The 27,675-nt window shown below is 37.9% G+C and overlaps 1 long non-coding RNA gene across 2 annotated transcripts in view; it reads right to left on the bottom strand.

The window, feature by feature from the left end:
• Positions 1-10,178: 10,178 nt before the first annotated feature.
• LOC146768739 (uncharacterized) overlaps positions 10,179-27,675 on the bottom strand; it is a 31,041-nt gene continuing 13,544 nt past the window's right edge. For both annotated transcript variants that reach the window (XR_014956010.1, XR_014956011.1), the window contains exon 3: positions 10,179-26,912. This is a non-coding gene — a long non-coding RNA (uncharacterized LOC146768739). The remainder of the gene's footprint in view (positions 26,913-27,675) is intronic.

The raw sequence follows: 27,675 nt of genomic DNA, 5'->3' as shown, positions 1-27,675 counted from the left end.
TTGTCGGCAATTGAGATAATGCCATGTATTGCATGGCACTTAACAACAAAGGATAAAACTAGACACAACAAGAGAGGTGCAGAGAACACCTCTGTCATACTTCATGCAGATTGGTCAGATCACTAGCAGGAAGGTGGATAAAAAAAGGTTTATCTATTCCAGAAATACACATGTAAATATAGGAGTAGGTATATGCATAGAGGACAGTATAAGGAGAGAAAAGAAATGAGGATTGCAGATATCAGTAAAAGTGTGAGAAGCTGAGCAACTAGATTAACTATTAATGGAAGTAAAGTCTGAGCAGATAGAAACAGAATTGATATAACACAAGGAAGTCCAGGAATGTTGATTGCAATACTGTAATCCAACCAAGAAGACTTTTGCAATAAAATGAGAAGGGGGATCAGAATTAGCAAGAACAGTTTTTAGACAAAAACAGCATGTGAAACCTTTCACATTGACACCAAGAACTGCCAAAGAATTAACATTTTTCAATATTTCTCTTTTACTCTATAAAAATGTACGTTCAAAATTGAGAGATCAAAACAGATGACGAAGTAACAGATCCAGATTTAATATTCCTTCTGTCTTTAACTACATGCTGAATCAAGTAGGGTGTGCCACACACTTTTACCAGTGAGTCTCATCTTTACAACCTCAGAGATAAAAATGTCTTTTCTTATCAGATAAATTTCAAGAGCTGTGAGATGAAAGCTCATCTAAAAGATGCACTTTGGATTAGAAAGTGAGCAACAGACAACTGCTAAATGGCAAGGAAAATGAAAGAATCAAAAGAAAATAATATATTTTCCCCTTCACCCTGTACCTTGGTAAATATACAAAGATTTGTCTAATTTTCATCTTTTAAACAACTGACTGATGGAGTTCAGTCAATTTTTCTCTGTAGCTTTCAAGCAGAATTTGGTTTTACTGGCTGCAGTGCAGGCCCTCTCCCCTCAGGCCACTTTCATTTGTCTGGTTAGTTTTCATCAGAAAAAGTGAGATCCATATAGTTTCATATAGTACACTGTTTCACTGAATTTGTGACACAGATACAGAAAAACAGTGTACTGTAGCAAATATAATCTATTTATTCTTAGGAAAAAGCTTAGCAAGCACCCTAAGCAAATATAAAATATATTAGCACAATTTTACTGTGCACTCATTGAGTAGTAGACTGCACAAATTGATTTTCTTTTTCCTCCCTAACTCTGATATTAAACTTATGGAGGTTGATCTGACTTTTGTGTGGAGAAAGGTTTTGCACAGATGATTGGAATTTGTGAATTCAGATTTTATACTAATTTTAGACCTCAACACAGATGATTGAAATCCTTTCTTGCAGTTTAGTCAATCCCTTGAAATTTTGGCCTAAGTGAAAGTGAATACTCCATCTTTTGAAGCTCACTTCCTTTTCAGAACAAGAGTAGATTTTGGTTGCAGAAATTTTGATGTGAATTCCACATTCTATTCTATACCACCAAACTAAACAACCTCAATAGTCTTTAAAAAGTAAGTAACTGTGGAGTTAAACTCATAAGTCATCTCAGACCTGTCACTTGCTGTTTCAATTGGGAAAAAAAATTCAATATTGCTGCATTTGGTTTTCCTTCCTTCCAACTACCTTACATTATTTTGTCTTGTCTCCTATTTTTCATTCTATGTCCTGAAGCTAAAATTTTGAAATCATGTGAAATATTTACACAGAAATCAGAAAATATCAGCATTTAACATGACATATTATGGAAGTGGGAAAACTGAGCTCGTTTCATTTTGCATAATCAGTTCCTGAGATCAGATGGTTTCCCTGCCCAAAAGGATGTACCAGCACAGTGTGTTCAAATAAAAAGAATAGAAGACCATAAATATTATCTACAGCAAAATGTGTGAAAAATGTTATCACTTCTTTGCATATCTTGTTCTTGAAAACTGGTATTAGAGATATGAGATAGCAAGGTAGAGTACAAATCCAGGCACTAATTGGTTTAATTTTTAGCTCTGAATGACATAGGTGTAGGGAATGCTGATAGTGTACTTTCAAGATGCATCTGCTTCTACTAAAGCATCTTTATTTACCCAACTCAATGAAAGACCAACCCAGATAACCCAAGAGGAAACAGATATTCAATTAGCCTCATGAACATGTCCTTAGCCAGTCTGCCATGGTGGATGTGAACAAAAGTTCCTTCCATCACTGGCTTTGCCTCCACGGCAAGATGTCACCCTGCCTGGTCACACAGGCATGATCATCCCACAGGGCTAAGAGTCACAGGATCATTTATGCTGGAAAAGACCTCTAAGATCAAGTTCAACTGTGAACCCAGCAGTGCCAAGTCCACCATTGATTCCTGAAGAGCGGATACATCCCAGGTACTGGGAAAGGTTCTCCTCATTCCTATTGTGGAAGACACCACTTCCTTAGGCTTAGCTGTAAACAGAACCATACCCTGGCTATATAATATTAAATTTGTTGATGTGGGGCCAATTCTCAGAACAGTATGAAGAGTGATGTTCAATCTGTGTAATTACACAGTTACTATCACCAAGAAGATGGACGATATACTCATTCCCTTCTCCTACACAAATAAATCCATCTTTATTCACCCCAATTCTTGGGGGCTGTTTGACCCCTCTTTGCTCCCCCTGCATCTCTGTCCATGCATCACTTTGAATGGAGAGGCTTTATTGCACAGACTGGAATGTCATGTCAGATTGGAAGATGGTATGACACCATGTATGTGATGACGTACACATCTCAGAGAAGTCATTTTCTTTATATCTAATCTAAATGCTTTACTGCAGGCATTATTATGACTTCTAAGTGTTTAATTATCTTAGGTAATATTCTACGAAGATTGCAACACAATATTTCCATCAGATTCCATTGGTAGAATCTTCTGGTTTTGCTGACTCAAATGATAGAAAAGTCCTGGGAGTGTCTTTAATTATGCACAATCTGCAATCTGAAGAAGTTTGGTTTCCCATGCCCTGTATGGCAACAGCATTTTAATGTCAAAAATAAATTCCTTTCTTTGCTGAATTCTCTCTTCATCGATATTGATATTTCACAACTGATACTTTTCCACAGGAATCCAATACTTCAATTTAGTGTCTTCCATGTTTTATTTACCAAAATAATCAAGATCTGAACCTTTGTGCACTTTTAACACTACCATCCAGCCCTACTGCATGTATGGCCTGACATATCTACTGCAGAAGTCTTTAGTCACACACCAGCTGTCCTTTCCATTTTCTTCTGCAATTGCACCCAGTCCTGATTGCCTCTCAGAGCAGGTGCCTGCTTCTTTTAGAGCAATACATGAGCTCTGCACAAGTGTACAAAAGACTCAACTCCCAGGCTTTGGAAAATTTACTTGTAGGGTGGCACAGACAAGAGGCAAAACCAGGCAGCTGGCACTTAATGCTCTCATATTGAGCTAAGGCAAAAAGAATGGGAACAGGTCAATTTCCATCCAATTATGTTTTATGTTTACAGACCTGTCCTTCAGAGATTTTGTTTTTGTCTTTCATGTTAATTGGCCAAAATAGCACAAATTAGATCTGATCAAAAACACTCAGCATGCATTAAAAGAGGTAAAGTTGAGAAGGGAAGGTCAGTCATGTAAAGGTGTGATACAGTCAGTATGAGCCAAGTTGCTAAAGGGTTAGCCCTCTAAATGGCCAAGTTAAATAAGATACAATTGGTGCTAAGTTAACTTCCAAGAGCTCCCAAGTGTAAGCTTATAAATGCCTGGAGGGACATTTTTGCTTCAATTGTGCTGTATTTAACTTGGCAATTTAAATGGCAAGTCCTTCCTAACTTGGCTCTTGATACAAATATCACACCTTTATATGGCTTAACATCTTTTGTAAAGTAGATTTTTTTAAATTCATGTTAATTAGATATTGCCATATGTGTGTACATAATAGTCAGATATATAAACACACTCACATAAAATACATGGATCTATTAGATATCAGGGAAAATTCTCATGAGGTAGGTAAAATTTTCCTACTTCTGGCACGTAACATAGAGTTTCAGTCTTGAGGAAACTGGTTTTCTTAAAGCAAGTTCCTAAGGACACAGATAGTCCAGGGAGAAAGGGAACTGTGACAAAGACTTGTAGAAAATTTGTCTGTCTAATATGACTTGTTACTTCTATTATCTGGCAATCTGGGGGGGAGGAAGTGGGGAAGGGAGGGAAATGTCTACTTAGAATTTCAGATGAATCACCAAATAAAGAGAACTGGGTTTTCCAGTGATATACCTTTTCCTGATATCTCAATTAAAGATTGATGGGAGTTACTAAAGATTGAATGAGGTCACACTGCAGTGCTAAGGTGGGCATTTTACAGGTGTTCTCCATCACAGGAACCAAATTCAAGTGATTAAGGGCTAAAAGGGTGGTGGGATTAAATTCCTTTTTAGTAAATCCTTCCCTATCATTGACATGACTGAGGCCAGAAGCTCTCTTTCTTACTTCATCTCTTAATTTTTACTGTGACATGCAATGAACCTCCACTTCTATTTGCTGTTTTAGTAACCCAGGTGTTCTTCTCTAGCATAGCAATAAGAAAATAATTGGAGGTAAATTGATCTGTATTGATTTTTCTAGAATGCTGCCTCATTTGCCCTCAAATTTTAAACTATGCATTGTTAATTGTGTGAGCTTAAATTAAAGCACTTCAACCCTCTGATTTCTAAAGGAGCAATTTTCTCTCCTAACAGCCATCCTTTTCAGATAATACAAATTAAAAAAATATAATTTTTTCCATTTTACTTTGCACTGATTTAAATGAAGGAGATACAAGAGAGGATACATGGATTTATGGGCTGAGAAGGTATGTTTTCCGGGGAAAACCAGATTTGTTTGGACACCTTTGGTCTGGAAAGTATATGTTCCCATGATGAGCTATTCCTCTATTATTTATCAGGTTTGAAAGTTAAATTTCACTTCCCCACCTTCTCTCAACCAAATTATTGAAGTTAGAAGGCAGATTACAGATTGATGACTGCTGCAGGCTGAAAAAGAAACTGATTTGAAATGAGATGCCTTGTTACATGTTTTATATCTAGTCACTTTTATTTAACCACTGCATTCTTCAAAATAGGCTAGGAAAGCATCATCTCAAAATGGCTTTTCTTCACAATATCAGTGTCATGTCTTAGGGATGGGGCAGTATTCTTGTTCCAGTTCAAAAGGCACGTCTACAAACAGTAGACTGGGCAGTTTGGGCTTCTAGTCTTACTAAAGACACCAAAAGAAAGTAAGCAAATAAATCTGTTAAGACAAGGTACGGGTTTTCTTTACCTTTCATTGTGTTTTATTGCATTATCCGTATCATCAGTTATAATCCTTACTATCAGTAGAATGTCCAATTACAGGAAGCTTCAGATACCAATTATTTGTTTAGGTGGGCCATTGCAGTTACCTAATTTCAACACAGTATTTCAAACAGAAGCATGTAGTTCAAATAGCACATAATATTCCTGTTTGATATTTAAGTAGTCATCACTGTTCCAAAGCCATAATTCTTTACAAAGCAGCTGATGTGGCAGCATCGTCCGCAATACTTTATGTACAAGTAGACATTAGGAAAACAGTTTGAAGGACAGTTTAGGAGCTGGGATCAGTTTACTGCTTAGTGAAGTGGTTTTGGGACAACCTGGCAAGTTATTGAGGACTACACCCAACAAACAAATGACAGGGTTCAGGGACAGGAGCATGCCAAGGTCACTGCCTAAACTCCACGTGTGACACAGAGGGAGAGGAAGGCAACAGAAAGAGAGATTCACAGCAACAGTTTCTGGTGTCATGTAGGAAGTGGCAGATTAGCATAAAACAGCTTCAAATTAGTGGAGACCCAAAATTATTGAAATGAGGAAATAAGACTCTCAGACACAGATATCTGCATCTTCAAAGTTATGTAATTGGATGTTAATGTACCCTACTTCAAAATATAGCTGAAAGAGGGAATGGTACTACTGCTGCCATTCGTCTTTTGCACAATAAGTGAAATAAGTTTTTCCAGTAGTATTTCTGTAAGTTTCTTGAAATCAGTGGAGGAAAAGGAATAAATAACAAACATTCCAAGTAGTGCTTCATGCTTTTTTCTGCAGGAAAAAACAATAGTGATAACTTATAAATATTCTGTCCTTTTTACTAAGTTTTTGTGTGTAAAAGTACATCACAGCTGGGGAACTATAATTTATGTATTGTGTTTATGAGTGATCCATATTCAGTCTTTTTATGACTTAGGGTACTGAATGTTACAGTTTAAGATAACATTAAAGCTCTAATTGACTCCTGTGTAGAAAACCAGTAGCATAAGTTTCCTTGAAACTAGTTGAGGAACTTTTACTATATTTTATTAACTTTAAACTGATGAAACTTTACTACTTATATTTCACTTTTTAAAATCTCATTGTTGAAAAAATTAGGTATAGAAAGTATTATCTACATGCTGAAGAACTCTAATGAATGTCTCTCATTAATTAAGAACTTCCAAAATTAGTAACACACAGTTTGGAGAACAAGGAGGTTGTAAAGAAACAGCAAATTCATAAAAAAAAATGTGGACTTTCTTAGGTTCATGAATCCAACATTTATTTTTTCTATTCCTCCAAGTTTTTTTATTTTAGGCTAAATTATTCTCTATGTGATTCAGAAAAAATGGGTAAATGTGAACTTTAGATAGGCAGGTTAAGTTATCTGAAGCTGTCTAGAGCTATACAGAGAAAAATTAGGTCCTCCTACATGCTTTTGCTGTGTCTAGAAGAAAGGGATCATGAACATGGATGGTACTCTGATCTGCTCAGTGGAGTCAGAGAGGTGAAATAAAGATGGTTCTTCCTTTTTGACATTCACTTGTCATGAAGGGGCAGCTAGGCATTACAGATGTATAACGGGTGTAAGACACGGTGTTCTCCATAATAATCACTGGACATTTTTTTCATTTACACCAACTACATCATAAAGCAACCATAGCCTAAGGAGAAGTTCTGAACTAGTGCCTTGTAGCATCCCTAAATATCTTCAAGATATGGAAGATGTGTTAAAGCAGGGAGCGGTGCCCTTGCATGTGTCAAATTCAAACACTGGAGATACTTCACATCAAATGGTAACAGCCATGAAGCATGGAGAGAGCCATCTGTTTCCCATACTTGAAAGAGGTGTTGAAAAGGAAGCTTTTTTTTCTTTTCACTTAGCTAAGATTATGATTTTCATGAGGCCAGAGTGTATGCCGAAAACAAGCAAAACCGAGATGCCCTGTCCTTGCGAAGGTGAAAATTTGAACTCTAATGTTACTCTAGTGTGACTGGAGAAAAAAGAATATAGGTAGGTGAGATAAACCTCCTGAGTTCTATAGTTTTATATCAGAAAATTAGGTGTGGGCCCTATTGTTGATCTCTAGATGCTCACCATCCACTGTTTGTGGGAAATGTGCAGCTTGGAGCATTGCCATGGTCCTGCGGTGACAGTGAGAGACTGCTGATGCCAGGCCACGAAGGAGTGCTAGAAATAACACCTGCTCTCCTTCAGATGGAGATAACTCTGTGAGAAAACTGTGACAGCTGTTAGAGATATGGGACACAGCTCTGATGGATAAGAGCATTCAGAGGGCAAAATTTGCTCTAGCAGTTCTGAGAGCACTTGATAACTTCCATAGCACAGTACGGCAGGAGATCAAAGGCAAGTATCTTCCAGAAGTCCTTTTCTGTCAACAATGCACTTGGATGATTTCAGCCTTCTGTAAAGAAACTGAAAATAAAACAGAACCTAAATTATCTGTTCCCATTGCTTGGCAAAGGTCCCCATGAGAGATTCCCATGGATCTGGAGTGAATGTTTGCTCTACCATTCTACCTCCCTAAAAGAAAGGCATCAAGTCAGCATTGGTGGTCTTCCTTGTTTTATATTAGAAGTATATGTATATGTTAAAGTATCTTACAACAAAATACTCACAAAGGGAGTTAAGAAAAATAAACCAAAGGGTTGTTAAAGGCAACAAATCTTTAGGGGCACTTTACAAAATTACAATATCAGAGATATTTGTGTATACTTAAAAAACAATCTTTGTGCAGATTACAGATGGAAGGAAGAAGCTGCTTTCATGCAGCCATTTCTAGACCTCCATGACCAAGTCAAAATGTCATGAGTATCAGTATGTTTTTGTACAGCCACTTTTCCCAGTTTTATGTATAGAGAAAAGTTTGCTGTCTTCAGCAACCCTGAAGACCTTTGTGGCTTCAAAATGAGTAGAGGATAAGGCAGTACTTTCATGGAGCATTTTTTCAATTTCTAAAAGAAAGAACATTTTTCAAAGAATCATACTCTAGTAGTAATGGTAAAACACCTTTATTATTTCCTAAGTATTGACAGACCATGGCTTAATGTAAACATCTGTAAATATAGAACATACTGTTAACTTTCCAAGAAACTTACCTTTTTTTTATCCCATTGTAGGAGATGAGTATCTAATCTGGTAAACTCCAAGGTTAAGGATATCAGAAAGCATGTTAAACATTAAGCATCTGATGACGTTTGAAAACCATGGTCACTAGTAAGAGCTATAAAAGGATTCCATAAAACCACATTTTAAAGGAAACTTGAGTTGAAGCCAGGTGAAGAAGCAAAGGATCTCATAATTATTGCTTGTTAAAGGCTTCAACACAACCATTTGCATTGTTTCAGACACAAAGAAATGAATAATCATACAAAGAAGATGATGACGATGTCCTAAGACCACATGGTCCCACAAGATACCCAAAGCTAAGCCCAAGCCACAGTGGATGAGAGAAGCACACCTGGGGTAGGGTGTAGGTAGAGGCACAGGCCATGAGTCACCAGGCACCACATGGCATGTTGTGTGCACCACCCTACGAGACCAGTGCAGATGGAGCTACAGAAACTGCAAAATGCTGGCTGTCTGCAAGTCTCTGTAAATATAATACTTGGAATTTATTACCCAATAAACCCTGACCAAAAGGTTACTATTTGAAGGACAACTTTGCAAAAAGAATACCTGCATCAGATACAATTTTATTTTCTCCTTGTTTATAGGAGTTTATAAAGTAAAGGAATGTTTTCACTGTAGGTCCTAACATAAAAATAAAGACTTTATAGGATTGTCACCCAGCTGGCATGAATTTTGTAGTAGTTAGTTCATTGTAATGATGGCCATTCCTCCCAGTTTGTGCCTCTTATGTTGAAGGCAGAATTAAGGCAGGCAGGTTGCAGAGATCCTGCTGTGATAATTGTTCACCACCCATGGAGCTGTGTTGAGAGAATCCCACTCTCACACGGGATTCACTGTATATAGCAAATCAGCTATATGGCTGTGTTTTTTCATGGTGCTTCGCCTCTATAAATAGCACATGGGACAAAAGAAATACAGGATCTGGTCATTATCTGGAAAATCTAGATGGCATATTTTTAGTGGGGGGGAAAAGAAAGAAAAAAAATCAGCAGGAAAGGTTTCTGTGAGGACAGAGGCAACAAAAGGATGTCTAAGGAGACTGAGATTGCCATGTTTTAACTGCAGAAACTATACACCATGTAGTATCTCACCCCACTCAAACCCTAGTGGGATAGGAAGGAGAATCAGGAAAAAAAGGCAAGGCCTATAAGTTAAGAACAGTTTAGTAATTGAAATAAAGTAAAATATAATAATAAGGCTCAAAGAAAATTAAGAAGATTGAAAAGTGAGACAACAAAAGAAAGAGGGAGGAATAAAACCCAAGAGAAACAACAGAAACAAGACACGCACAACACAGCTGCTCACCATCCACTGACCGATACCCACCCCATCCACCAGCAGCTCCTGACTATCTCCCCTCAGTTTATATACCAAGAATGACATTAAATTGGAAGGAATATCCCCTTTGCCAGTTTAGATCAGCTGTTCTAGCCATGCTTCCTCCTGGCTTCTTGTTCATTCTCTCACTATCAGAGTATAGGAGACTAAAAAGCCCTTGATTTGGTGTAAGTACTACTGAGCAAATACCAAAACATCAGTGTATTGTTAACATTATTCTTATACTGAATAAAAAAAAAAAAAAAAAAAAAAAAAAAAAAAAAAACACAACATTGTACCAGCTAGTAGGAATAAAATTATCTTTATCCCAGCTGAAACCAGGACAGCCAAAACAGTCTGATGCACCCAGAGGTGCATCAGGCACAGCATCACCAGCTCACCAAGGGAGGTGCTTGCTCCACTCTGCACTGCACCGTGCAGCCCCACCTTGAGTCCTGTCTCCATTTTAGGGCACTTCAACACAAGCAGAACATCAAATTATGAGAGTGTGCAAACAAGTTGGTGAAAGGCCTCAAGGGCAGGACTTGCAAGAAGTGGCTGAGTTAACTCGGCACATTGAGCTTGGAGAGAGAAGGCTGAGGGGGACCTCATCACAGCCAACACCTTCCTCAAGGGTGGCAGTGGTGGCAGGTGCTGTTCTCTCTGCTGACCAGTGACAGGACACAAGGAAATGGGATGAAGCAGGGGAAGACAAACAGACTGGACATTAGGAAAAGGTTCTTCACTGAGAGGGTGACTGGCCACTGGAACAGGCTCCCCAGGGAAGTGGTCAGAAGCCTGTCAGAGATCAAGGAGAGTCTGGGCAATGCTCTTAGTCTAATGTGTTAGTTTTAGGCAGTCCTGTGAGGAGCAGGGTGTTGGACGTTGTGATCCTTTCGTGTCCATTTCAACTGAAGACATTCTATGACAAGAAAATGCAAAGTCCTGCATCTCGAATGGCAACAACTCCATGAGATAGTTAAGGCTACAGGGCACCCATTTAGGAAGCAGCTCTGCAGAAATGGACTTCATGGGCCTGATGGACAAGGGACAAAAGTAGTGGGTGCTGCAGCAAAGATCATCACTATCCTGGCTTTAAAAGTGCAGACAACGGATCTAAGGAAGGACTTTTTTGGTACTTTTGAAACTGCATTTGGAATACTATATTCTGAGGTGCTACCACTGCAAAAGAGAGAAGGACATACTGGAGCAAGTCCAGTGGACTTAGTGATTAGAGGGAGAGAGGGATGATTGCTATCTCACTGCCCCTAATTACTATCCCTGAACACATAAGCTGTAGGAGAGGAAGTCACATTAATTCATTTACTGCAAGTACCTCAGGTGAGGCTCATTTACTGAATTTTTCAATGGAAAAGCATGGAGACACAGTCTGAAGCATAATTCAAGGCAGAAATATTTTATTAGAATCTGATGTGGGATAGTCCCTTGTGCTCCCATTGCTTATACAAGCCAAGGGATTTCAACACATAAGGTAGTGGTAACCTCCCTGAACCTTCATTCTTTTTTCTTAACTTTCAAGGGAAAGTGCACAATTAAGTTTTATCACAGTTTAGCTGCTTTTGGGTTATGCAGGACTCTGTGCTTCTGCTGTGACACCTGTGTGAGTTTTAGGAAGTTTCATACTCAGTCTTATTGTCTGCGATGAGACAAGTTTTTGGTAGGCAGCCTTCTGCTGCAGTACTGGTGTCAGAATTCCAATGGAAAGGGCTCCCCCACTTGTGATTACCTGAATAGCTGAAGGTCTTACACAATAAAAATAGGGGTATTTGAAATATAGAGGCTCCATGCCTTTGATTTACCCTCTACTATGAGCCTGAGCCACAGAAACTCTGCTAGACACAGCTGACAGTGCTGTCAGAGCAAGGAAGTTGCAATAGAATACATAGTCATACTGTAAATATTTTATTTCATTTTATTAATTTATTATATTTTATATAAATATTCTAATGTCTTTTGCTACAGAGCATCATTATAATTTTTTTTTTGTCTACAGTGAGATTTAAAGACCCCCAATCCACTAAATTTTTATATGTTTAATTCTGTGTTGAATACATCAGAAATAGGGACTTAAACAGCACCTACTCTGTCCTGTATTTCTTATAGTGACAAGTAGTCAGGCTTTGCTCTCCCTGCACATCCAGTGAGACTCCAGGCCCTCCGTATCCCTGAACTGCCAGTGTCTAAAACAGACATATATTGACACTCAAGTATTTTCTACCTGGTTAACTTGACAGCATGGCAAGTGTCAGGACTCAATGCAGAACCCCCAAAGGATGCTGATTGTCTCATAGAGAAACTTGCAAGGGAATTTTGTCTCTCCATTCCTCACCTATCAGAAATACTGTTCTCATTCCCCATTGCACTCAATCAAATTCCTAGTTCAGTTACAAATGCATGCAATTGCTACTGCTGCAGTGTTTTTGGTGCAAAGCCTAAGGGATGGGAGGTGGAGAGTTTACATATCAATAATCACTCCTAAATGTCTGCACAAGTGGAGCTGGGAGCATATTAAGGAATATTAATATAAGAAGCTGTACCTCCATCTGTTTGAAAATACATGTTTAAAATTAAGGTTATCAAAATAATAAGCCACTCTTGCATTAAATAAATTTAATTTAACCTTTTTTCTTTCTTTAAAGACTTGAAGATAGACTCTTCAAATCTTCAGAGCCTAATTAGTACATAAAAAGTAATATGACGTGCTAGAGTGGGTCTGAGTCCAAAGACCTATCATCAGAGACACAAAGAGCTCTGAACTTTCTCAAAATCACCTGTAACTGATCCCATGCAAGACAGACATCTTCCATTCTTTATCTCCCTAAAATGCATTTGTTACATAAAAAAAGGACACATTCTCATCTTAAAGGCATCCTAACCACATCAACGTACCTAGAAAGCTTGCATATGTTCAATTAACAGAAAACAATCCATTCCATCCTGCCAAATTTATTGATGATCCTTGACCAGTGACAATCCAATAAAACTATCCTATGAAGTGTGTAAGGAAATTCCCAAGAACAAAAAAGTAAAATATAAACATACTTTATTGTATGTTATAAAATGAGTGAGAAAGACTTTACTAAACTACTGCAGCTCATCACAATCTTATCTGCTTAGGGAATCAGCTGGCATGGTTTTCCCTTAGAACAGCAACAGAAAGCACTGAGGAACACAGAAATAAGTTCTTCTCTAGATGAAGAATTTGCTTCATAAATCTGTGGAAAATTCAAATTTTTGAAACCTGAATATCTGAAATCAAGGTCCCACATAAATACATAAGCCTGAAGAAGTGGTCTGGCTTTTAACTGATACTGAGCATCCATTTCTTCCTTTTGTTTCTTTGAGAAGAAATTCAACACATACCATGAAATTTGGTGCACCATGCACATATTAAAGGTACCTGAAAATCAGACCGCTTATACTTAAAAACAAACTTTTGCCCTGAGATAGGAAAATCATCTTTCACAGGTACATATTATAATTTCTATCATATTCTTAATAGTATGCAGGGTATGAATGGTGATGCTACAAATTCCTCTCTATAAAGGAATTCTTCCTACTTTCCTTCTGTTAACTTTCCTGATAATAATTTCACAAGACACAGTTTCTTTTTTCTTATAACTTATTCCAAGATAAGTCACATATAGAATACACCATCATATTTTTTCTATCAGAACTGCTGTATTTTGGGGGTTTGTTTCTGTGAGGTTTTTTATATGGAAATCAAATTAATCAGTACCCATGATGGAGAAGATATAAAAATGAAAATTTTTTGGTTTTTACATATGATATCCAGGTAAAGAATTCCAACAGTTCTTATTTTCAGTAATTTCTGTTTCAGAAATTTCTGAAATTTCTATTTCATCAATCGCTAGAAAATTTTTCATCACTTAATCAAATGCTATGCTTTTTCCTTCTCTACCACATTCCCCATGCAGCTGACTGTGCATTTCCCACACAGAGCTGTGCTGGAATGTCCAGGATCTTTTATTCCCAGCAACCATGGGGACAGTTTGTCACTTTTGCCAAAACATTCTCTCTAACTTCAAGAAAAAGAGAGAATGACACTGGTGGTAGTGTTCAAGTGTTCACACTTCCTTCTAGAAGAGTGTCCCCTTTCCTTCCACTATAGTTAGTAAGGCTATAGCACATAAACTTAAGGTAGAGAAAACAGGAGGGTTTTTTTAGGAGGTGCCAGCACATTCATTTTCAAAGCTCACATTTTCCCTCTTTTTCAAAAAGAAATGACTGGGCAGCATTCTTGTCAAAGCATTTTCCTGACCCACTCTTCTTTTTATAACTTCTACAGGGCTAATTGTCTCTGTGTCACAAGGCTTTCAAGGTGTCAGTAGAGAAGTTTTTATCTTTCTACCCATAAGCCATAGAACTGGTGATCCTAATAAATCATCCTGAATTGTGCTGCAGTACTCTCACAATGCTATATATAGTTCTTTTGAAACTTAAGGAACATTTTTAAATCAAGTACATTGCACTGAGTTGTTTAAAAACCAGTTTAGCTTTTCACATTGTAACCTTGAAACATGTCCAAATAATACTTTAAAATAATTTCCCAAATTAGTTACCTAACTATTACAAATTCACCACAGATTTCATACTAAGTGCAATGTAATGTAAAGTGTTCAAATATATAGTTTTTAATGCAATGAAATTGTTTCAATCTATAACAGCTTGAAAACATAGAGTGATTCAAGTATGTCACTCTTGAACTATGAACAAAGAGAATTCCAAAATTATTTAATTTCTTCTTTTTTTGCTATTTTATTTATTTTTTAAAATGATTTATTGGAATAATTTATGTGTTGCAAAAGTAAAATATCTTTGTCCTTCAGATGAAAATAGGAGTTATGCTTATGTTTTCTGACCACAATTTTAACACTTTCCATAGACTCTTTTAATTTTACCTATGTAGTCAAGAAAAAGTTGTTATGCTTGAAAACCTGGGGGATTTTTCTGCTGGTCATTTATCTGGAATACTGCCTTTATGTTTTGATACAATGAGCTCATTTTTTATTTCCAACTGACGAATTTCAAAACAATTTTTAGAAATTCATATTACTTGTGTCTTACATTCTTCAAATCACTTTTCCATAGCTCTGGAAATTTGCTGTTATGAAGTATCTTTAAAATTCTGTGTCCATCACAAGAATCATCATGTCTAGTCTGCATTTCTTATTTAATGAAGCAACTATTTTTGATTCCTATTTTTCAATAGTTGGTCCAATATTAATTATGATCTTTTACTACTCTAGCTCTTCCTTCATGTCTCTTTTTGCCTATGGATAGTGTAAAAACTATCCCATGAAAAAAACTACAGAAGTAAAAACAAGTATCAAAATAGTTCTCATAAATTATTCAAGTCTAAATACAGTGTTCTTCTGCCACTAAAAACTTTTACCACTCAACTACTGGCACTAAGATGGTACACTGTCAACCTGAAAATCACAAGTAATTTTTAAAAATATGCTGCTAATACATAAACAGGCATTTACACATGTAAATATAAATTGAATTCTCAAACAGCAAGAGATAGAAACATCAATTTATGCAATGTAGACAATAAAGTTAAAAAGTTTTAGTCTGAAAAGAAGGCCACCACAGCCTTGCAGCAAGCATGGATAGAAGCTGGAACTAGCTCTGGGCAGAGCCAGGGCAGGCTGCTGGACAGCTGCCCCCACCAGCCAACCTGTGGCTCCTGGGGGCTCTGTGCCCTTCCCCATCCCACTCAGAGGGATCACACCAGGCATTTGAGCTGGAACTCTGTGACAGGATGGAGAGGAAAGCCCCAGGGGCTTCAGTGTGAGGGGCTGGCCACAGCCTCACAGCACAAAGGGCAGGGGATGCCTACAGAGCCTGCTGTCACACAAGAACCCACCAGATGTTTCTTTGTGAACTTCTGAATTGTGAGTAGCATTTTTTATGGTTTTTAATTGTCAGGAAAGCAAATAACTGGTTTTTTTTATGTTGTAGTGCCATTTCAAAAGAAGGAAAATCATCAATTGCCACATTCCCACGTCCTAGACTAGAGGACAAATTGTATATGTGTGAATCAGCACACTGCTGACCAACTACATTTAAACATCTCAGATTCTTATAATTCCCAGTCTAGCAGAAACTTTCCTTTCTCTCTAGCATGTTCTGGCACTCTTCCATTTGTGTATCTTCTTCCATGCATTGAAATTTGCTGATGTCATATCAGGAGAGATCGGAAGATATTTGCATATGACTCAGTGCAAAAGGTTGCCTTTGCCATAAACCTTCCCCTTTCCTGTACTTTTCTGAAACTGACCTCTTTAACTAGTAGTGAAGCTGACAGTTATGAAACTTAGAAGAATTTTCTAAAATTAAATCTTTCAACTTGATAATCATTTTCTGAAAACATATCCACTTTCAAATGAAATATAAAAGGGCTAAAGACTTTTAGTGCACTATTAGTATATGCATGTGTTCCAAGAAAAGGAAAATTGAATAGCAGTATTAATGTAGAGAAAGCATGCCAGATTGAATCTTGATCTCCTACTGGTATGAGAGAGAAACCTCTGTAACTGATAACACTAAAACCTTCATCTGCTATACCTCTGTCTCACAGTAACTGTAGCAGTTTACATCATCCCCCAAAATATTCCACAAGACAGAGATGGATCTTTTGATGTATACATCTAGTTTTCTACAGAAACAGAAGGAAAGGTGATTGCAAAGGCTGCAGTTTCACTCAGTAAATATTGTTACTCCTTTTAAAACATATACAGGGATGCATGAAACATCAGATATTAGCAAAACAGATATGGTACCAACATTTTCCTTGTCATTCTGTAAAATCATTGACCAACAATGAACATGGTGGAGAGTTTTCCCATCACCTGCTTTTAGGCACTCAGTATTTCAAATAAGCCTGTTTTTTCTAAGCTCCCTTTATATATAAGGGGATGAAATTATTACATTTATAATATAATAAAATTATCACTACTCATCCAGCTTCACTCCAGAGCCCCAGTCAGTGGGAGTAATACCTGCACTGCTGACTGACACAGGCTTTGCTTTTGTTCATGCTGAATGTCCCTCCTGCTGAGGAAACAAGCCATGGCAAGATACCGCAAGACAGGTGTATTACTGTATGCAGCCTCAGAGCACTCAAAATTATATTTCTGCCTTCAATCACTCCCTAGCCTCTCTCTCTAAAGGGAGTCTATATTTAGACTAAGAGGGAGACTACTTCTTAAGCTAGATTGAGCACCTAAAGTTTTAGCACCTAAAGTCAGAACATGTGAACTACCCCTGAGCTTCAAGAGAGGTTTTCAGAACCCAGTGAGAAAATATAAAGAGAAAGTATAGAATTAATTTAAAGTTTCATTTCACTGAATAATTATTTACTTTCTACTTCATCCTCTCATGGATACATGAAGAAAGAAAAAAAATGGGGTAAATTTATTTTGTTCACTTGAAGGATATGTTGTCAAGCTAATCATTACACAAGTTTCAGCAATACAGCCTGCACTGTGCTATCCTGATTTCATCAGCTGTTAACTCTATAAAATTAAAGCAGGATAAAGTTCAAGATATTCACTGATAAATGCATAAAATAGTACTATAGCTACTGTTCATTGGAATTTAGAGAATTTAGAGGTCAGAACTGTCCGAGGTTTACATTCTCAGACACATTACAAGCATTGCCTTTGACTCAAACAAAGATCCTATGGACTGTATCTGTCTGTACTGTTCTCAGTGGCCAGAAGTTAAAAGGAATGTGAAACTTAATTTAGCTTCACTGCGCATCCCCTGGTTACAAACGCAGCACCACAGTGTCTTAACCTCATCAAAAAGTACTTCAAATGAGCTACTTCAAAAGAACAGTCCTACATCATTTTTTGGCTTTCATACCCATGAGATCTGGAACTTGATGCATGAGCCCCTGGGATAAAAACTAACATTTGTTGTGTGTATTCTTTTAGACACAGTATCAGCTACTCGATATTACATACTCACAGCTAATTCAGGATAAGTGTTAAGGACTAACAGGTTTCTGTACAAAACACTGATGATTAATATCCTGTAAGATTTAGCCATTATCAAGAAGTATGATGTTAAGCAATTAATTTAGTGAAGTTAAATTTCAATGTTTAAAGCTGACCTAATTTTTCAGCCTTCCAAACATTCCTATCATAGTGACCATTAATTTCCTAATGGGTTTGTGTTCATTTGCAGTGCTGTCTGGCTTTATCCCATACCTTGAAGAAGGCAGAATTGTTACCATTAAATTAAATGAAAGCAGATCCAGAGTAAGTTTGCTGTCTAATATGTTTGGAAATAGTCACTTTTCCTTCACTTTACCCATCTTCTATCTTTCTCTCACATACTGATTCTCATACATCTTTTTCCCCACCATTGGAAAGGATGAAATTTTTCTCTCACTGAAGTAATAGAATTTCTCTACTTCTCTTATTTTTGTTATGAACATATCTTCTTTATGAAAGGCTAAAAAGAAGTCACCCATACAGGTGAGTACATTGATGACTTTTACTTAGTCAGAGATCCCACAGAAACATGAGGTTGGAGCGCAAGCACCAGCCGAGATATCTAAACCAGCAGAGATGAATTACACTGTGAAAGTGGCAATTTCTCTTCATTAACTGGAAAAAGAATTCAGGCACTTAACTTTGAGGTGATTCAAGTTGGCAAAACAAGTGCTTCCCAAAGCAAAGGACTGATGAACATTGCTTCATAATGCTGTCGGGAGTTCAAGGCCACTGTTTAAGTGCAGGATAATGCAGGAACCAGAGTGAGCTGCTCAGGCATATGATGGATCTCTTCATCTTGTCGTCAAATTTTTCCTTCTGGGAAATACTGGACACTTGAGCTTTGGAGTCCTCGCATAATTGGAGCTGAAAAATATGAGACACTGAGACTGACAGATTTCATGGGACTGGTAACAAACAGCATGAAACAAAATTATTTCCTATTAGCTGAAAATGTCATGATATCCTGTATGCAAAAAAAATTATTGAGCCATATGATCTTTTTATCATTTCTTGAGAAATGCTTCTGAACTGTTTTGAGACCACTCTGTTTTCATTACAAAGAGATTTCTGTATTGTAACAAAAAAATGCATGTCTTTGTAGAAGAAGGGTCTAAACCTTCTGATAGGGTTGCATAATGCCTCCTCTAATAATATTCCTGTAGCTTTCCACAAACCACATTTCACTTGACTTGAGAAGCTAAGAAGTCTCAGTAATCTTCAGACATTTTTTTCCCTCTAAATATGTAGAAATGCATATCCAGCTCAACAAAGCAGTAATCAGTATAGCATTTGGGTACCTGAAAAATAATAAGGTAAGTAAACTAATTTCTCTTTTTCTCCTTCAACAGCATAAAGACAGCAAATGTGGTATATGGTTTCCATCTAAATGCTAAATCATCACATATTTCATGACCTTCAACTCTGCATAAAGTATGCTCTGTAAAACAAGTTTTTGCTGATACACACATCTAGAAGTGTCATGAAACGAAAATCTACACTGTATGCTCAGTTCTCTCCTGAAGGAAAATGAAAAATTTGAATGCAGTAAGGGACAACACTGGGATGGTGCAACATTTATCTATTTAAAGTAGACTCAGAACAGCAAAGCTACATGCATGCTTACCTCAGCAGAAAATACAGAGCCAGAAGCAAATAACTTTTGGGACTGATCAAAAGCACCTAGGGCAATAAATGTTGCCATAATATACTTTCTCTGAAAAATGAGGATTCAGACACAGAGGGATTCACCCTTACCTGATGCTTTGATGCCTACTATCTACATCTAAGTTAGTCATCTCAAGGGCCCGGTTACAGGGTGTATTTTCACCCTGTTTGTCCATTTAAACTTAACTTCATATTTAGGATGGGAGGTGCTGGTTTGTCCCTTGTTTAGACTGGAGATGTGTGTTCCTCCCTGTGTTCTATAAAGGAAGTTGAAGAGCAATCCATCCAAAGATGTCTCTGCATTACACATACACCCAGTCCTTTACTGATGCTGAATTTAGGTTACTCTGCACATTGCGATTTGTTATTCTTACCTTCTCCCAGCAGTGTTCTTGAAAGGCACAGAAAAAAACAGGAATTTGGGAAGATATTTAATCTTGGGTCATGGGTGACAATTTGCCAGCGACACAGTCTGTCAGTACGGAGTAGTTTACAGGGTGACAGATATCAGCTTTGCCCTCCATGGACAGTAGAAGACCTGGAGCTCGGTGATGTCCCCCACATGTTCACACAAACTGAAGTCCAGAATAGACATAAAATTATCCTGCCCTCTTTGGTGTTACCACGGTGCTAAAATTAGTGTTGAGTTTCATGTTAATACATAAATATTTATAAACACTTCATCAGAATTTTTATCCCATGTTTTCTTTAAGTGGCTTTTAGGTAATTTTTAAATACAGTGTCACATTTTGAGGGCTGTCTAATATTGCAAACACATTAGCAAACTGTGTGCTGTCTCTTCCACTGGGACTAGGTGAGAATTAATCTATCAATCCACAATACACAAAGCAAAATTTAACTTCTAATTTGCCTTGTTCCTTAACACGGGAACAAGGTAGGAAAAAAACACTTTGGAAGTGCCTGCTAATTGACACATTGTATGTTCACCAACAAAACCAAGAATGCACAGAGCAACGGACTGGCTGGTTTCTGGAATTAGTGTTGGCACTCAGAGCTTCCAAGCTCCAAGAATTGTATTGTTGACATGAAGCTCATTACTTACCTCCATCCTAGGTACTTGCTACTACTGGTCCTACTTACTGGTGTCACTAGTAGTACTCCTGCCTAGGTTCTACTTGCTGCAGATGACAACTGCAGAAAACCAGAGAAAGTAACAACTGCTTTACCCAGATCAGAGAGATGGAAAATAAGTGGCATTTTGCAAGATCCTCTTAGAAATTTCTCTGAGAAGAATCTTGGAAAGGTCTGATCATGTTAAAAGGTCATGTTGTTAAGTCTGGAGTATGACAGTGGAGATTTTGTCTGGGACTTTGTTATTGCCCATAGAGCCTGTATTTGTGGGGGTGAATCGAAGCAAAGCAAAGTCTTAGACAAGAAAGTATGGCTTGCTGGGATGAAATTTCCAAACATGAAGCAGTGAGACAGAGGAAAGGGTTCCTCAGCAGTCATTCTCCTTTTACACACTCCAAGTAGCCTATTTTGCTATTCCCCTTTTTTTCATGTTTTTGCTTGGCTTTTTGTTTGGAGGCATTTTCTAATTTAATGAAAAGACTATGAACTGAAGCATCTGTCTGCATTTTGCTAGTGTTACTGTGTCTAGACTCCCAAGAGGGAAGGGAGTGCCAAAAGTTAATTTATGCAAGTTCATTAGCCCAAGGTTTTTTCCCCTCTTGTGTGCACAGGACTGACCTTTCCCAGAAGCTGCCTTGACTTGTGCCTGGCCTGTTGTCACTACCTCCTTGATTTTCTAGTTTTTCATGCTGCAGATGTGTTTTTCCCCACATTTCTGGCACCAGCAGCAGACTCACACACTGCATTAAATTCACAAGCAGCATCTTAGCATTCAGCAAGGTAAAGCATAAGCATCAGTTTGTCAGGTAAAGTCAATAAATGCTTGTGATTCAGCAACAAAAGCCAGCCATGTAAACAGAATCCCAGCAGGCAATGCCTGTTGTAACACCTTTCATCCCAGGATCACGTCCGGCCAGGAAAAAGCTCGGCCTCCAGAACACTGCAGTTCACAAATATGCTGCTTGCTGGAACACAAGAAGAGTTTTCCTTTTCCAGGACACCATGGTAAAGGAGCATTCGTTTGCATATGCCCATCAATCACTGTGCAATCAGGATATAACAAAACCACATGTTGGCTAATGACACCACAAACACAGGAAACAGCCTGATGAAAGTGTTTAAAGAAAAATATGTTTATATCATGGGTCACCATGAAACAGCTCCTAATCAGAGTTCACCAACACCTTACAACTCCAGCTAAAGGAGATCTTCAGAGCCCAAGTTAGTGAGCTCGCATTAGCTCAAGGTTGCCTTGAATGTTATCTTTTCAGCATTGTTTTATCCCAGCCACAACCTTGAAGAAAAGTGGGTTAAAGTGTCAAACGTGGCATTCTAGACTTGCTGCAAGCAAAGAACTTTCTGAACAGCTGCTGGAAGTTTCCACAATGAAATGCAGAGGAAAAAGAGAAGCAGAACAACTTCCTTAAGAAAAATAACATATTTTGAAAAATGAGGACACTGTGTGGTAGCAGTGTTTTTCTCTTCAAACTTCTCTCTCACATCAACTTCTTACATATGCTTATCAATTTATGTCTGAAATTATGCATCAAATATTCTACATCTTATTTGACTCCCCTTACTATTAAGTATCTGTCCCTCTCCCAGTTGCTGAATACATGTGTTAACACTACATATAATTTGGTAAATATCATTTTACTTTAGACATTTAAATATCAGATTATTCATCAGCTATAAAAAGCCCCAAATAGGTTTTTCAACTTTCCAAAAAATTGAGTTTTACCGTCCATAATTATACATATAAGTCTGTACATCTATTTGCCATTTCAGGTTATATATATGTACATTAATAAAAACACTATAAAATCATTCAAAACCAAGAGAAATTAATAGTGAATTAATAATACAAACATTATAAAAATAATTCAAAATCAAGAGCAATTCAAAAGTAATAGGTGTTTCTTAGTAATTAAATATCAACTGCATCAAATTTAATAATAAGGAAATTGTTAAAATACAGTAATAAAGGGATGTGTACATCAAAGAAGCTGACAGACTAGAAATTATTGAATACCTAAAATTAAAATGCCAAAGCTGATCTGCTAAATAATGAGAAACCGATTGACTCAGTTACCTCAGAAGAAATGAGTTCAGCAGTATAGAAATTAGCAAATCAGGTCAATGGGTATCAAATAGCATATTTTATAATTTTTTTGAGGTAGAAGTCTTTCAGATGAGGAATATATCATGTAGTAATGCATGGCCAATGAGGTGAACTCTTATAGCTATGATTCGTAAGATGAGTGAGCTAGAATCTCATTCAGAATGACAACATTTGCCCTGTTTAATTAAATAATTAATTAATTCTGCATCTAAATCTTATCAAGTATCTTAAAACAGGTCACAGATAAATTAATTGATAGAGATCAGACTGATTCACTCCATGACCAATTTATGACTGATAATTTCTGTAAATTATCTAATTTATTACAGCAAGTAAATAAATTAAACATCTCTTCTACAGAAATCCCGATACACAGAAAACCTTTAAAAGGCAATTTATTCATGACTTGAAATGAACAGAATTTCCAAGATGTCTTACTAATTCTTTATTACTATATTCTAATGTCATTGCAACTGCTTTTAATATTCTTTGCCAATGCATCCAGTGAAGATAGAGGGAGAGCTTTTGGCCCTCCCTCAGATGTTTGTCTTGCAGCTCGATATGAGCAGCACTGAGGGGAGCAGCACTGAGGGGAGCAGCTCTTCCCACTTTGACTTGTTTATTTCTTCTTTAGCTGATGGAGAAATTGAGGTGTTTAAAAAAGCCTCAGAAATCCTGGCTGCTTAGGCTGAGTTATCTCAGGTTTCCCCTGCCTTTTCTGTGATGAGTTGGAATGCTCATTATGTCACACAAACGCATTCACAGGGATGGAGCTGTGCTATGTGCCAATCCTTGTCAAAATAAGCCTGAAAAATGTACTGTCATCCTGACATTTGCTCTCTAGAGGGGAAAAAGAAAAATGGGAAAGGCAATGGAAACAAAAGGCTAGTCTCAAAAGCCTGCTGAAGGAGCAGCACAGGTTGTGGGCAGCAGTCTGACAGTTACAGCATGCACATTATGCATGTGTGGGACCCACCTAAGGGATGTCCCTGTTCCAGAAGAACTTCACAACAACCAAGCTGTGGGCTGCTCTTTGATGGTGTTATAATCCCTCCCCTTGATGCCTCTCTGTTTTGTATAATATTCTGAAGCAGAATGAGAATGAGTCAGTAAGAGAGAAACTTAAGCCCCAGTCCCCTTCCTAAGCCAGTTCATTCTTGGCTTATATTTACAAAGCCAAGATAAGTGTCAGCAGAAGTGGCTGAGGCAATGTTGTCAGAGGACATGTGTGTTCACCCCACATCCCTGGGAAAGACCAGAATGATCTTAAGCAGGAGAAGAAGAAAAGCCTTTGACTGCAACAGCCTGAGCGAGGCAGAGGTGTAGCCCCAGGACAGGGAGGCCAGCCCTGCCTCCAGCAAGCTGGCAGCTGCTCTGAGGCAAAGAGTGGATAAAAACAATCCAGCAGCAAAGAGAAGCAGAGGTAAGTGACATGATGTAACACAGTCTCAGTCTACCAACCAACCCACCACTTTTAAAGACTAACAGGCTTCCAGTCAGAATTTGAAAAATAAAAAGGATAAGACATTGAACCACAAAGGTCTGAGGAATAAGAGGCAGCACATTTCTCCTCTTTTGTCAATATGGTATCTGCCCTTTTTTCTCTTGTCATTATAAGAACTTCACCCTGAAGACAAATGTGGGAAAAACCATTTCAAAAAAGATCAAAGTAAACTCATCTAACTTTTCCTTGCAGCATGCTGTCATTTTTATGTAACCCAGCCTTTCAGCAAAACTGAGACAAATATCATGAATTATTATCAGCCACCTTGAAACAGTAAGGGCTTTTTTGTAAATATGTTATTCAGAGAAAAACACTTTGCCTAGGTCTAATCAGAAACTAATTAGAATCAGCATATGCTTTTCTGCGCCGTTACTGTGTCATCTGAAACACGAGATGTACAAACCCAGATCTAATCAAACTGGGATGCTTAACATTGGGAGCATTATCATCTGAAGAGTCTTCTGCAGTCAACAAAAAAAAAGAAATAGCAGCATGATTCAACGTACCTAGTATCTTGAACAATCCTCTAGAAATTATTATTGCTCCTCCTTGACTACAGAAGGGGTCTGAGAGTGTGATTTATTTGCATAAGTACTTGTAGCCAACACTGTTTTGGATAGCACAGAGTATCCACCCAGCCTGCACCTGCCCCTTTGGAAGAGCACAGTCTACCCTTAGTCTCATGGTATATCTGCCTGGCCCAGGAAGGTGTCTCAGGTACCCTGGAGAATCCCAAATGGCAAACCATGAGCTGCACCATAGCTACTTCTGCATGACTTGGGTAGGGCCTGAAGTCATCAGTCGTGAGCCTGGGCCACTGGGACACTGCTATAGGCTTGAGTGAAGAATATCAAAAGCTGAAGGAGTATGGCTTGGCTAAGAGAGAGTCAAGGAACAAGGATGAGCCGAGAGCATGGAGTTGTATGTTCTTGAGTGAGGCGCTCCTGTGCAGCGAGGGACTGCTGTGACACCGGGTTTATAAAGGTTACATGTCAAACTCTGCCTGAATCCACTCCCAACTCATACCAAGTCATGAAACCATCAGACACATATAAACACACGTCCCATTTTCCTGCAACAATTTTTATTCTACACCTATTGACATTACCACAGTTATAGAAACAGCATTTAAAGAGAAAGAAACAAAGAAAAAGCCAGAACGTTCAAAACTCCAACCTTTGGCCACCTCTAAATTCTTCTTTGTCAAATTTTCTTGCCTGATGAGCATGCCATTTGCCTTTTTGGTGTTCCCTTTTGGATAAAGCTAATATTTTCGTGTATCTAAAAAAAAAGAAACACCTTCAGCTTTATCATTAATCATAGAAGTAAGATGTTCATGTGAAGAAATTCATTTTGCAGCAACACACTAAACTTTTAAAAGGAGATATGAGAGGTTTTCCATCTTATGAGGATCAATGTTTTTGTGCAATTAAGAGAAATTTCAGTCCATTTTTCAAACCATCTGAAGTCCCATGCATTGAAGAAAAATCTTTAGGCACATGTAGTTTTAATTCAACAGAAATTTATGATTCTATATGACTACAGTGATATTTGTAACACTGGCCACCAAAGACTGTCACTGATATTTTGCCAAGCAAAATGCAACAGTCTTCCAGGCTAATTGCAGATTTTATTTAAACAAATGTGCAAGATATTTCACTATGCATGACTGAAAACTGTTCACCATATTTACAGTCAGTAGGTAGTGATGTATAGTATACACTGGGGAATTTCAGAGCATACAAAGGCACAGTCCTATCCTGCTACAGCATTAACCAACTCAAGGATCCTAAGGCAGGTTCCTGAGATGGAAATCTATGCTGTCTGCACAGAGAAGCAGCATCTGAACTCTGCCTATGCTGATTTTTATTTGGGCACCTATAGGAGATATCTCAAGTCAGGTCCTGAAATAACCCCCATTTTGTGTAATTCTGAGACCAATAGAGAGGTGGATGGAATGTTAAAACTGAAATACTTGTAGACCAACAAAGACTGACACAGAAGTAGGAAAATGGACTGCAAAGACTTTCATTCATTTGTTTAAAGTAAATATATTAGTGTGTTGGTCCTCTATGTTCAGGAACACCAAAACACCACTCAGATATTATATTTAAACCAACTTCATTATTCACAAATGCTCCAGCATGCTCAACTTGTTAGGACCACTGTGTGTCTGATGAAGGTAACTGTGCTTTGACTACAAGGTACAGAGATGATTGTTTGTCCATCACACTGAAAAGTGGAAGGAAGACTGTTCACACATGACATTGACCAGGCACAATCTGCAGAACTACCCAACAACAGCTTTGTAGAGGTCTGGCCTTTTCAGCCTTCAGGTTGGCATAAGATAAACAGCTACATGCAGAATTGTTCTTAAACAACAGAGATGTTGCTGGTAGAACTAAGAAAGAGTGTCACCTTTGATGAGAATGAAGGACAGAGACACTTGAGAAGTCACAGGAGCACTGCTGTTGGAAGCCAAAGAAGAGGACATGATGAAAACCCTTGAAGATGTCAGACTGTATACTGTAAAAAAAAGAAAGGTTTTGCAGATATTCTTTCCATGGGCACCCACAAATCATCCAAGGACATTGGACACAAGCCCAGCTGCATGCCCCAGGACCTTGGCTGGCCTCCAAGAAGCACCACAAGCAATTGGATCAGGTGAACTGCAGAAGCTAAAAGAAAGTATAAAAGAATGTGTAAGTATCTGCTTGCAATGAAGGAACACTGACGCTCTTCCCCTTGCAACAGCCACATATAAGTAAAATAAATCAAGTATTAAATATTAACCTGCTGAATAGCATACACTTAAAAACTCTACATTAACTCTTTTAGTCATTACTTTAGTCATTACTTATATTAACTTTTTTTAGTCATAGCATTTGTGCCCCATGACAAGATAACCTGAGTGGATTTAGTTTTGCCTTTATAAATTATTATAAAATTTCTCTAAAACTTGTTCCTCAGACAAACAAAAACTTAAGGGGGACGAAACAAGGTCAATCCAAAGCTAACAAGAGCCCAACAAAAAAAATCCTCTGAACAGACCTTGAAGCTGAGTGATACACCAGAGTTATTTAATAGCGAGATAGGCAGTGCATATGCTTGATGACAATAATAATGCTGTTATCAATGTGGAAACGTTGGGTTTAAACTTAATCTCTTCCCTGATAAACTCTCCTTTCACCAGCCCAAGGATTTATAGCTAAAATCATTTCAGACACAAATTCAGGACCAAACTATGTATCTGTTCGTCCCATTTCTGTAAGGATTTGAAGACAGTGCATGTGAAATGCAAATGCTTAAACTCCAGACACCAGAAGCTGAGGAGCAGAGCTGAAGGATCTGAGAAAGTCCCAGGGGAGCCATACAGTGGGTAAAATGCCAGTGCAGCCAGCTTGCTGAGAGCTGGCCCAGGGCTCAGCAGCACTCTGTGCT

The sequence above is a fragment of the Lonchura striata genome, chromosome 1, assembly GCF_050655825.1.
Source record: "Lonchura striata isolate lonStrDom1 chromosome 1, ASM5065582v1, whole genome shotgun sequence".
NCBI lineage: Eukaryota > Metazoa > Chordata > Aves > Passeriformes > Estrildidae > Lonchura > Lonchura striata.
This window is presented reverse-complemented; position numbering and strand designations above follow the sequence as displayed.